At 44.9% G+C, this 13,767-nt stretch overlaps 1 protein-coding gene across 17 annotated transcripts in view; it reads right to left on the reverse strand.

The window, feature by feature from the left end:
• Sgms1 (sphingomyelin synthase 1) overlaps positions 1–13,767 on the reverse strand; it is a 275,114-nt gene that overhangs the window by 72,263 nt on the left and 189,084 nt on the right. The window contains exon 1 of one of the 17 annotated variants that reach the window (XM_006996193.4): positions 10,844–11,055. The exons of 14 other annotated variants lie outside the window; for them this stretch is intronic. The gene's annotated coding sequence lies outside the window, so the exon portion shown is untranslated. Of the gene's footprint in view, positions 1–309; positions 3,162–10,358; positions 10,770–10,843; positions 11,056–13,767 lie in introns of those variants that run through there. 2 more of the 17 variants (XM_076562277.1, XM_006996192.4) reach the window with 2 other exon arrangements.

Below are 13,767 nucleotides of genomic sequence, written 5' to 3' on the forward strand. Positions count from 1 at the left end.
TGTCTGAACCTCCCCCAAATCCACCTAATGAGTATAAGGTGTTAGGAGGTTGAGATAACACACAAAAAAAGGAGACCAGATGTAGAGAAAAGGAAGCAGTGCAGAAAATAGACAACTCAGAATTAAGGTTCCAGCTGAGGACGCCTAACGTTTCAAACAAAATGTTGACTTATACATTGCACTGTGTTATGAAGCAAGAAACCACAGAGAAACCTAGCAGTTCAAAGCTGTGGTGGAGGAGAGGGTCTTTTCAAGCTCTCCTGGAAGCAGTATCATCTCAACGCATGAAGACATGCACAGAGCACCCACCTTGCATGAATAAAATCAGAACCCTGCAGTGGATTATCAAACCCTTCTCAGAGGTAAGATCCCCGAATGGTCTCACAGGCAACTGGAGCTTCAGTGGTGCTCTTCACCTTCACAGGCATTAAGCAAGACATGTGAAATGTCATCGGGCCATGTGACACTTGATAAAAGCTGCTCCAAATGCCTCCCATGGCTTAGGAGGCAAACAAGAAAGAAATCTAATCTTCAATCGGCCCTTAGAATTGAGTCACTACACGGACAAGCCCAGAATAAACCCAGAAGTGCAAGAAAGCATGAAACAAGTGCCAGGCTGAACAAAAGAAAGGCCCCAATCCTGAGAAGATGGCATTCTTCCTCACCCCATGTTATTGATCTACTGCCTCTCGGATACGAATTCACCCTTTAGTGCTTCACCGGCCGAACTGGCAAACTCAGACCTGGGAACTGCATGTGCACATCTGTTTCATTTGTAGGCTGGCATAATGTCGGTTTGAGTTTTGTGGGTGGATGGCACTGGAGATACTGTGGAGCAAGGATCTACACTTCATTGGCTCTGGGGCCCTCACCCACTAGACTGCCTCCAACAATGATGGAGCATGACGCCCCCTGGGTGACATTTCCCTCTGAACATTTCCCTTGGCCCTTCTAAAGAAAAATTTTCAGTAAGTTCTGGAAGGCAGGTTGGCAGCAAGTTCTACTAACAAGGAACTGTATTACATTCTTGGGCATGTGGTGTGCCAAGGCCACATCCTTTTTAATGAGGTATAAATCAAGATCTAGAGCTCAGCTGTGAGGGGGAAGGGTGTAAACTCTTCCTTTGGGCACTCCTTTGAGTCCCTGGAGTGGTGGCAGCTCCTTATATTGGCTACATTTGGGTTCTGTTTACATAAACCTACAAGGCCCATTTCATATTTAAACCACGGTAATATGTGCATTCTTTAAAGGCTGAACTCTTTCTTGGTTGAATCTTCTTCCCCCAATGTTTTAGCCATACAGAGAAAACTTCACTCAGAAAAGAGACTCCCTTATTTAGACAAGGGCTGGCACAGTGCTAGCTAACAGCATGTTCCTACCCTACACATAACTTAGTCAGATGGCCTTGTTAAGTTCTTACGAGAATGAGTCTGGGCATGATGGATATGAAAGGGAACTGTGAGAATCCAAACCTAGGAAGGGTAGACACTCTCAGGAAAGAGGTGATATTAGAAAGCTTACTTTGTTTCTCTTAGTCTTCAATTCAGGGGGAATCATTCCCTGCTTATGCCCTGTGCAGACACCCCAGGCCACCCTGGCTCTTTTCCCTTGGAGCCTTAGAGACCTACATGGTTTTCACAGGGCACATCTCTGTGAGTCCCAGCCCAGCTCAAGTTACGAAGGACAGTCTCTTTGATGGTTCTCCTTTAAGAAACACTTAACTTCCTATCTCTGATTTTCACATGGACATAAAGTAAATACACCTGATTCCTGATTCTGCTGAGAAGACTGCTCCTTAAACCAAATGCTAGAGCATTAAGGAAGTGTCTCCCTCAGGCCCCTGCACAATTATCTATCTGCTCAACAGTCTGGAAGTCATTTACAGTGCATATATGTAATCCCAGCACTTGAGAGGAAGGAGGAATTGCCATGAGTTCAAAGCCAGCCTGGAGTACACTGTTCTTCCCAGACCAGCCTGGTACACGTAGTAAGAAAGACCAAACAACATACAGAATCACAATGAACAGACATTAATAGAGGAAACCATTTCAGCACAGCAGTGGGAATTTAGGATTTACATGAACTTGAATCGTGCCACGGCCTGAGAGCCAAAACACTCAGGATACTGGATCCAAACTATGATCCCGAGAACCAAACAAAAGCATATTTCATCAACTTCTAAGAATGTTTAGCAATACAATCCCACACTGAAAATTCTGCAAACTTTTAGTCATGCCTGCTTTGATCAGGGATTTCTGCAGCTATCTGGTAGTTTGTACAATTTCAATGAGGAGTGACAGGGCCTGCTCGCTGGCCTTGTAATTGCAACTATAGCAGTTAACTCGTTTTCTTTACTCATGCATGAGTCACTCATAGAACAGAACCCTATGTTTCCTGTGTGAATAAGCATGTAATGCTATTCACTTTTCTTCTCGGTATTTCTAAGCTATGAACAAAACGGCAGTGGTATTAGAATGTCCATCACACTGCTGTGCTGAGAATCAGATAGGAAAGGCACTCCTGGAGTAGACGAGTAACCCTGGTGAAGCAGCTGGTTTTGGAGGGAAGCAGCTTCTTGGATTCGCCACAACTCATGGCGGGGCTCCAAATTTTTGTGCTAAACACATTCAAAGTAGGACTGAAGTAAAACTGCCAACTGAATATCTATTGTGAGAAACAAACTACAATGGAGGTCTCGGTGGTACCTGCTGATTGGTGAGGACAACACATTCCAATCACAAGGATGCATGGTTGGTGTGGAACAGCAATTCATGCTTGAGTCTCCCTGCATGGCTAGCCACGGTGCCCTGGTGTTCTATGGTGTTCCGGGGTGGCACCAAATGCTCCACATCAGGCTTTGTACTGAGGCAATCTGTTCTCCAAAGCCCATGGACAAGCCCACCGTAGGTCCGATGGACAGAGACCTGCTAGTGCTGCTCCTGGGCAGGGTCATTTCCCTATGCACTGGCCAGACTGACCACTCAAAGTGGTCCTCCTGGGGTTGGAGAAAGAGTTCAGCTGTTAACAGCACTATGTGCTCTTCCAGAGGACCAAGTTTTGGTTACTAGCACCTACACAGTAGACCATCCCTAACTCCAATTCCAGGGGATCTGAGCCCTCTTCTGGTGCCCTTGGGCACTGTACACATGTGGTAGACAGACAGACACGCAGGCAAGACATTCATACACATAAAATAAGATTTAAAAAATCTTAATTTGGTCTCCTACCTCAGCCTCCATGTTCTATCTCTTTCCATTTTGTAGCCATGTAAGGCAAGTCATAGGACTACCTGGCAGGCCATTGGATCTTTGCTTACTCTCTACAGCTTCTCTGTGGCCCATGTATTACAGACTTATTTTATAGTTTCTTTCAGAGTGTGCTTTTCCCCTAAGGTCAGAAGTGGGTAACTGATCTACCTACTGGCCCTAATACCAGACACATATCCTAAAGTGTGATTAGAACCAATCATGTTCCAGGAAAAGAAAGCTTCTGGTCAGGAGTTTCGGAGAGGGGTAAGAGAAGAATGGGAACTCACACCCTGTATTTAAACCACACAAGCTCTCAAGCTTAAACTCTGAAATGCACCATGTCCTACAACATAAGTGATCAGGGACATTGTTCCATTTGTTTTAAATGTCTTTACCCCCTCATGTCTAGAATATGTTTGGTTTCTAGGTGATGCCCATCCTAAAAATGCAAAGAAATCGATCTTTATACTTTGAGGCTAGGCAGTCTAGAACTTGGGAGTTTGACAGCAAATACTGCAGAAGTTGATGCCTAGGTCTTTGCACACACGTATGCAGCTCGCAAACACTTGCAGCAGCATGTTGTAATTCCTAGTCCCAAATCCAAGACAACAATGGGACAAGATGTATCTAACCTGAAGAAATCACCCAATACCATCAAAGCTCAAAAAGTGCAATTATCGGTGCCATCTAAAATGATAATTGCCTAGTCTTTTAGTTGATTTACTTGGAGAGTAGGAAAAAAACAGACTTCACACTACTTAACCACAGACACTGGTGGTTTTTCAGCAGAGACATATCCAAATTCAAAGTTACCTTCTTACGAGATCTAGATTAAACTCACTAAACCCTTGGCTTATGATCCTGCAAGAAGGATTCTCTGGGAGTAAGGGGTTTTTGCCAATATTCATTACCCAGCAACTTTCAGGCATCATGAGGCTATTAGAGGTGGACCGCCACCTCCTACTTGTGTCCAATCAGGAGAATCAGGTGAGCCTGAAGGTTAGTCTATGCAATCAGTTTCTCAGCTGTGTGCTCTGAAGCCCAAGGTACTCCATTATGCAAGCCACTCACACCATGGCTGCTGTGGGCCTAGCTTGTCACCATTCACAGGGAGAATGAGCTGCGACTTCTACCCCTGCCGCTGGGAGGAGAGGGTGCTCACCCTGGCCACCTTTACAGGTTCAAGTCCTGCCCTTAAGTGAGGGTTAGACAATTTGGTTCAAAAGAAGAGATCTTCAGAGGGACAACTGGGTTTCCAACACAGTTAATAGGGCAGCCTCCTAAAATAAAGAACCCTTCAGTACTGGGAAGATTATCAACTGCCAAATATTCCCCCTCTCCATGTAGACAGCAAGTGGATTTGAACACTGGAATCTTTCATCTGCCCTCTATCACACAAAAATCACACTCTTAAGCAAAAAAATACATGTGTTAAATGTTCTTGTGGGTGAGCTGCATGCTGCTACAGAATGGACTGTGGGGCTTGACAAAAAGAGACAGGGCCAAGAAAAATGGTCACATGATACCCTGTACTGGGCTGACAATGCTGATGCCTTAGCACCTACCCTGGCGGGGTGTGCTGTGTGCCGCTTAAGTCACTGGGAAATACATCACGAAACCATTTTAAGAGTAGGAAAAACACAGAATTACACTGCTTACCCGCAAACACTGGTAGTTTTCATAGCAGTGCAATTCCCTAACATACAAGCTCACTTCTTGGCAAGTTCCAGACTTAAATAAAGTAGATGACTTTTGTTTTCCTCACAACCTCACTACCCCACTTATGAACACTCCCCCACCACACCCCCCACCCCCCGTCCCCTGCCATGAACATGTCTTCCCTGAGCATTTATTTTGGTCTTTCCCTGTCAGATCAAAACTACAGCTTACAAAATATTCAACTCTCTTAAAAAATTATACATCCTTCTGAGACTGGAAAGATGGCTTGGTAGTTAAGAGCACTTGCTGCTGTTCTCAGCACCCACATGGCAGCTAACAACCATCTATAATTCTAGTTCCAAGGGATCTGATACCCTCTTCTGACTTCCACCGGTACTGTGTGCACATGGTACATAGACATACACATAGGCAAAATACCCATATACATAAAATTTTTTAAAAGTTTATACCCTTCTGCAGTAAAGACAAGAATTCTTTGTCATCTGTGAACTTTTTTAAAAAGTCCTCTTTCCAAATAGCACATTTTAGTAACTATCAAAGATCCCATTATGCTCTTCATGAAAACAACAACAAAATGTTATCATATAGTACCGTGTGGTAGTCTGAATAAGAATGCCCCCCCTTCATAGGTTAATATTTGAATGCTTAGTCACTAGCAAGTGGCATTATTTGAAAGGATTTGAAAGCTGGAGGTTTCAAAAGCCCATGCCAAGCCCAGTGTCTCTCTCATCCTGTGGGTCCGGATGTATCTCTCAACTACTTCTCCAGAACCATCCTGATGTGCCACCATGTTCTCTGCCATGATGGTAATGGACTAAGCCATTGAAACTATAAGCGAGCTTCCAATTAAATACCTTCTAAGAGCTGCCTTGGTCATGGTGTCTCTGCAGACATAGAACAGTAACCAAGACAGTAGTTGGTACCAGGAGCAGGGTAATGCTGTGACAGGTGCTTGTTGGTGGAATGTGGACTATGGATCAAGGGGCAGTTCAAAGCTTTAAGCTGGGGGGACAGGTGCTGGGAGGGTGAGTTTAATGAGCCATTCTAGTAGGACCATGGGCGACAATGGTGCTGAGAGCAATGTGAATTATGACAGCACAGCTAGGAAGTTTCAGAGGAGAAGAAGATTAGTAGATGGCCTAGACTTCTTGTGATATTTTGGCGAAGAAGGTGGCTGCTTTTTGTCCTTGTCTTAAAATGTTGCCAGAGGCTACATTGAAGAGTTTTAGATTAATGGTGTTGTCAGAGAAGATTTCAAGGCAGCCTAATATGGACTGTGTCATGGGGTTACTCAAATCACAAAGCAGGTACACTGGAGAGCAGAGATCCAAGTATAGGTTTACCTTATTTCCAAACCACCACCATATATTCCTCTAGGGAATGGGGCAAATGCTATTGGAACATACCACCAATGATTAAAAACAAACAAACAAACAAACAAACAAAAAACTCTTGTAGACACCTGCAGATTTTAGAACATACTAAAACTCAAAGGCTCTCTCATAAACACCTTCTTCCAGGTAGCTGGTAATACTACCCAAGCAAAAACAGCTATTCCAGTTTCACAAACACAACAAGCACTCAACTGTTAAACCAGGATTTCTCAACCCCGAGCTACTGACAATCTGGACAGGGTAAGTCCTTGTCATGGGGCCGTCAGGTTCCTGTAAGATGGATAGCAGCATGCCTGGCTCCACCCATCCTCAGTCATGACAATAAAAACTATGTCCAGACATTACCTTATGTCCTCTAGAGGTAAAACTGGTCTCTGAGGAGAACCACAGAGTCAGTTGACACAACTGCACATGGAAAAATTGTACTAAATTCAGGAAGTAGCTCTCCTACAGCCTGGTTCAGCACATATTCGTCTTCAAACCGAGCCACAACTCCCCAATGGGAAGGCACGCTACACCAGAGGGCACATACAGCATCTGGTGTCAGCTATCAGCATCTTTCTATTAAAAAAGTAACATCCCAGCTTCTCTACAGTGAACACACCAAGTATCTTCTAACCATTGCTCAAGTGATTACAGACCCGCTCCAAAACTTCGCTGCACACTCACGACATGGATCTAAATACAAACCCAGTACACACAACCACCTGCCTCAAGTAGGACCACGACAGCAGAAAAAGCAACAGCAACAACACTCACTAAAGGTAAGGCATGAAGTTTACTATTGCTCTGGAGCACTTCTCATGAATCAGCTACTTTAATCCTTCATTGTCTTCAACCGTCTATGAGGTAAGTCTTGTTGTGGGATATTTGTACACTGTGTGAGGATATATTGCTGTGATGGGTTTAATTAAGAGCTGAATGGCCAGTAACTAGGCAGGAGGTATAGATGGGACTTCCGGGCAGAGAGAGGAAGTAGGAGGAGATACTCAAGGCACAGGGGAGACCAACAAGACATGGAGGGAGTCAGACACACAGAATGAAAAGAAAGGTAAAAAGCCACACAGTGAAGCATAGATTAATAAAAGCATGTTCATTTAAGTTATTTAGTTAAGAGCTAGTGGGACAAGCCTAAGCTAAGGTTGAGCTTTTATAATTAATAATAAGTCTCCATGTCATTATTTGTGAGCTGGTGGCCCAAAGAAAAACCCAACTACAAAGTATTCTATTTTTGTTTTGTGATAAAGGAAATGGATGCCCAAGGAGTTCCAATAAATCAGCCAAGGAGTCAGCCTGTGGGAATCACATCTTCTAGGGACTCCACCTGGTAATCCGAGATTCCCCAGGTTCATCTTGGCAGGTTGCTCAATACTGCTTAAGTCTGACATCACTGTTCTCCTGACCAGCCTTCTTTGGGTATAAGACAGGCTTGTGTATCCACGGTGCTGTCCAACCCACATTTTCCTTCTTGGATAGTGAACACACGGGACACTTTAAATCTTGTACTGAAGTTGACAAGCCATATGTATGCCAATGTCTTGAAATACCTGCCCAATGTCTCCATTAGAAAAGAAGTAAGGTTAATGAACACATGTGATCTTTAGCAAGCATATGCCAGATACTGACATACTGAGGACCACACTATGTAGCCCAAGCTTGCCTTGAGCTCCAGATCTTTTTGCCTCATACTGGCATATTCTGTTGCATGTTCTTTTAATTTTTTTTTTTTTTTTTTGCAGTCCAGGAAGTGACCCCAGGGCCTCCTGGGTACTTTGCAAATACTCTGTCATTGAGCTACACCCCCAAGCCTTGGTATGCTCCTTTCAACATCCTCAAGAACGCACGTCACTTAAAACAGCTAGGATGGAGAGATCTGAGGAGGTGGCCAAGGCATTCTTGGCTTGAAAGGTGGGTGGGAGTTCCAAGTAAAACAGATGGAGGTGAAAGGTGGGTGAAGTTGAAATAGGCGCCTCTTGGTCTTCCAAGAAGGTGGCATTGTTTTCTTGCATCACGGTATGCTAGCAGATGGCCACCACTGAGGCTAGAGTTACAGGTGGTTGTGAGCTGCCTGGCCTGGATGCTGGAAACTGAACTCAGGAATCCCTAAGTGCTCTCAGCCACTAAGCCCCATTTCACCATTTTGAAAAGGTAAGTTTAACACTACCCTACGTGCCAACCTAACTTGAAAACTATTTCCACACAGCACATCAAACACAGTCCGTATGTACAGTCACCGGTAAAGGCCCAGGATCCCGCTCTTGGCGTCACACTTGGAGAAAGCCAGTGTGTGCTTTCTGAGGAGCAGGAAGGACATATTCAGAACTAAAGAGCTTGAGGGAAAAAAGTCACCAAAGACTGATTGCCCCGAGGCAGCCACATGTATCAACTCACACATCAAGAAGAGTGTAGGGTTTGCTCAGTTAATATTTGAAAACTTCAAGCTTCCTGAGTAAATATATTATTCCGTGAACTTTGAGACTTGGGCATGGGGCACCGAGGACCTTTAAAATCGCATGGAAATCTGTTCCAAACCAAGACTCTCCTCAGTACAATTTCACATAAGGAAGACTGGCACAGGTGGATGGCTATTAGAGCCGGGGGTGGGGGTAGGGATGGGGGGGGGGAATAACAAATGTCTAACGCTAACTTCTAACAAAGAAAGCAACTGACTGTGAAATGGGAAACAGGTTATACCAAGTCTTGAACCACAAGGCAGGGGCAATACACTTCCCACTTAGCTCCTATGAAAATCAGTGGGAGAAAATGGATGCACACCATTTCAGTTGCACACAAAAGGAAACCCTTAAGTGTTCAGCTTTGTAACAACTGCTATGTGAACCATCCACATTTAACTACGCCTTTAGATGTTAGACATTTAAGAGTTAACAGGCTGCTTTTCCATTTTCTTACCACCCGAGGGGGCCTTCCAACTGCCCAGCAGTGCCCTTAAGGCTACTTATCTCTGAACATTCGAGGTTGTTGCCCAAGCTTTCCAAGCTGCTACCTTTCACCCAGGCACTGGGTCAGTCTAAGGCAACATAGGTAGCTGGCTTAACAATTAGTCCAAGAGCTTTCAAAGGGTGCTGGGCGCTCAGAAAGTAACTCACAACTCCAATTACCAACAAGTAATTTAATTATCCCATTTAGAGGTGATTTCTTTCTAGACCTAAGAAAGGTCATTCGCAAAGAATTTTCCTCTACGCTCTCTCCATCTACTGAAAGCATCAGTCTACAGCTTCACAAATGCAGACGTGCAGGGATAATGTTCCTAGCTTAATTCACATTCTTAACCATAGATCAGTTTTAAAATGTCCCTGTTACGGCCTATGCCATCAGAACAGCAAGTGCCCGCCTTTCTGGTACACACTGATTCTACTTGTGATAGCATCTCTGTTGTACTGTGTATGCCCTTAGAAATCAAAAGCTATTTCCCAGGCCCCTACCTTCCCAAGCTATGGCAAGAAAGTAACCTGGGGGGTGGGGTGGGAGGTTTAGCTCCATGAGAGGCCCTGGATTCTATGGCCACCACCAAGAAATAAAATAAAAATCGACTTGTGCAATACAAATAAACCTGCTGGCCAAACATTTTTAAAAGGCTTACCAAGTTCGTTTCTACATAACTTTAAAAACCATAAGACAAAGAATTAGAGATCTAGTTTAACCAGTAGAATGCTTATGCAGCCTGGGGGAGACCTTAGGCTGTATCCCCAGCAACACAACACAACACACACACACACACACACACACACACACACACACACACACACACACTCAACCAGGTTAAAAGTAGAATGAAAATCTGCCCCCATCATAAAAACAGAGCTCAGATTTCTGTTGGGGACCACTCAAGCAAAAACACAGCAAAAGAAAAAGAGGGAGGGAAAAAAAGGCAACTCTCATGCATTCTCGGTTATTTTCACAAGAGCCATCACCTTGCAGCACTAAACAGAAGCAGAAGCCTGCAGGGTAAACACTCTCTCTGGAAAACACGGGCAGCACGTGCTTCCTCCTGGCACCTGGTACAGGGCTCACTCACCAGCTCCTCCGAAGTTGGCTGGAAGATCTTTTGTAGAGGTGAGTTTGGAGGACGCCAGAGCTCCTTAAAACTCAACAGCGAAACTGTAAATACAATCTCACCTCTCCAAGACTTACTCTAGGAAACCCCGACAACCCCAAACTGAAACTACGTTGGTTGTATATTATACACTCGGAACCACAGCGGCTAGCATCCCACAGAATTCGACGCATTTGTTGATTCGCCCGACATACTCACAGCCACAGTCCCAGCCACTGCACTGCCACTCGGCAGTACCCAGCTTAGGACTGCAGCCCATCTAGGAAGCCGATTCCCTTGACTTCCTTTAGTGAAGGAAATCCCACTGGAAATCGGAGTGCCTTGTGGAAGTCAGGCGCGAATCACTCCTTGCCTACTTTTCCTGGAGTCCCACCATCTGGCGCGGCTACAACCCATCACCGGAGAATATTTTAATGAAGTGCCTTCCCACAACGAGCCACACGTACCTCTCCTCCCAGAGACAGCCTCTTGGAAAGTTCCTGAAGGATCAAGTTTGAGCGGGGCTCTGCGTGCGTGCGTGCCTGCGTCCGTGGGGAGTGGCTGCTGTCCCCGCAGACTGCCTCTGGGAAGCTGACCGGCACACAGGACACTGAGCTCAAGGGGCTGCAAAAGCAAGGCCCGCGCGCCTCAGGCTGCACAGGGTTTTTGGAATGCAGGGCGTGGCTCTCTGCTACAGCTAAAGAAGTGAGTCAGCCCCTGTGCAATCCTAACCAATAAGCGCCTTCACTGTTGGTTAAGGCGGAACTTTCCTGTCTTGATTTAGGTCGAGTTTAGCAGCCTTTCAGGTCCCCACTCCAGTTTAAGCTTTTAAGAACTGTAGCACTTCTAAAGTTTGTGAAACTTTTCTGAAGCCAGGCCTGATCATGTTATAATAACCAGTGGAAGTCCTTGGGTTTCTGCCTTACGAGTTCCTGAGATGAGGCTGTAATGGGTGCAAAGTGCTCTGAGACCTCCATCAAAGCAGGCTGAGAGCTGACCTGCAATTTAATGATCTGCAATGAGCCTGGAATGTACCCATCTAACAGAGCTGGCCAGATTATAGTGACCCTACATGCAAGTCACTTAGCACAGTGCTCCACAGAGTAGGTATTCAGAAATGCCAAGTCCTGAATCCTGAATTCCACTATTGTAGACAGCCATAGACTGAGCGGGGCCTGGTGACAGAGACCTGTAATCCCAATTAATCCAGAGGCTGAAGCAGGATACCCGCCTGGGCAATTTAGGGAGACTCTGACTCACTCTCTTAAAGAGCTTCTGTTTGTTTGATTGTAAGGGGTGGCAGGGGCTGGATGTAGCTGTGTGAGGACGTTCTAGTTTAACATACACAGGTTCGAGGTTCCATCCCCTAAACTGCAAAGGAAAAATTTTAAATGATAAACTGGCCTTTGATTTTAAAAATTCTTTTCTATGCTAAAAACACACAGAGAATTTCAGAGCTGGAATACTTGGTGTTGTATGGTCTGCCTCTCTTAAGTCATGAGAAACTTAGGCTTATGGTTTAAGTTTCTTGGATTTGATATTATTATATAATTGAAAGGAAGGGATTACTAGCAAAACAAAGAATCTTAATGGAGTGATTTTATTTAGGAGAAAATTAAATATACTTTAAAAGCAAGAATAAATTAAAAAAAATTCTATATAGACACAGTGGCTTAAGCATCATATTTTAATGAAAAAAAAAACACTTAAACTTTTAAGAGTTGAAATTTGGCAAATCAGAGGAGACTTCAGAACTCTTAATTCCTGGGGTCCTGATCTACTAAAACATAAACTGATCACTAGCACTGATGGAGTTTCTGACAGGAAGAAAGATTATTTTTATTGGTTATTTCTCCGTGTGTGTGTGTGTGTGTGTGTGTGTGTGTGTGTGTGTGTGTGTGTGTGTGTGTGTTTGATGCAAGGTTGGCCTGGCATTCCCCAATTAGGCTGAGGCTCCAGAGATCTGTGTCTTCTCTTCTACAATGCTATGATTATAAGTATGTACCACAATGCCCAGCTTTCCCATCTACTTATTTATTTACTGGGAGGAAGGGGGGTAACACAGTACCTTGTGGGGGTCAGAGGACAACTAACAGGAGTCAGTTCTCTTTTTCCACCATGTGGGTTCCAGGGATCAAACTCAGGCTTATCAGCCTTGGCGTCTACCAGCCCTTATTCTAGCCATCTTGACAGCTCAAGCCTGGTGTCATGCTTTTTTACAGGGGCTCTAGCAGTTGTTTTGTTTTGTTTTTGTTTGTTTTCCGAGACAGGGTTTCTCCTTGTAGTTTTGGTGCCTGTCCTGGATCTCGCTCTGTAGCCCAGGCTGGCCTCGAACTCACAGAGACCTGCCTGGTTCTGCCTCCCAAGTGCTGAGATTAAAGGTGTGTGCCACCACCGCCGGGCGGGCTCTAGGGTTTTAACTCGGGTCTGCGTGGTTAAACAGCTAACACAGCAAGCGCTGTAGGCTGAGCAGTTTCCTTAGATCACCTTGTGTTTCCTTAGAGCCAGCCATCCCACTGGCCAAGATTTCTTCACATGTTCTCTAGCCAACAAGACCTGAAGTGAGAGTGGGGCCGTCCTAAAATGTTGTTCCTTCCTATGAGGCAACAGGAGAAAGCAGAAAGAACACGGCACCATGAAGCCAGAGTGCCCTTCCCAGTCTGGGCTCTGCCAGTAATCGACCAGAACAACAGTTTCACCTCTCCGGGGTTCTCTGCCAGCTCTTCCACTAGGAAGAACAAACTGGGATGGGAAAACAAATGGTCCAAGGCGGCAGAAGCAAGATGTACCTAGCAACAGGTACCCAGCACACGAAGGAGCCTGATCGTGAACTTCTCCCATACTCCCCATAAAGCCGACACTTCACTCACAAACCCTCGAAGTTAATTTCTTGAAGCCTCTGTGCTCCATCTCCATCTCTGGGCAACCGACCATCAACGGGTGTGACAGGAAGGCTTCCTTTTATGACTGTACCATTTCCGCCATTCATGGTTCAAACATTGGTCCCTTGTGCCAGTCACTGAGGTTGGATGCTGTCCAACTGCTATTTCAGCGGAAGGCCCCTCCCTCTTGGCCTCCAGACACATCAGCTCCATCACATGATATATGTCAAAGTTCAGCACCTTTCCTCTCTCGGTCACTGAGCTCAGAGGAGATCAAAAGGAAAACACTCTCCTAAAGGCAACTTCTCAAATGTTCAAGTTCAGATGGATTTTTAAAAGCAGTGATTTTTTTTTTTAATTTAGAAAACTACTGGTATTTATTATACCTTGTGAACTATGTTGGTTGCATATTATATAGTGGTATATTATATAGCAGGTAATATTTTGGTTGCTATATCAAGCTTTATGTCCAGAGAAGGTGCTCCACCCAGGAAGAAGGAAACCTTCCC

This window comes from Peromyscus maniculatus, chromosome 1, assembly GCF_049852395.1.
Source record: "Peromyscus maniculatus bairdii isolate BWxNUB_F1_BW_parent chromosome 1, HU_Pman_BW_mat_3.1, whole genome shotgun sequence".
In the NCBI taxonomy this organism is placed as follows: Eukaryota; Metazoa; Chordata; class Mammalia; order Rodentia; family Cricetidae; genus Peromyscus; species Peromyscus maniculatus.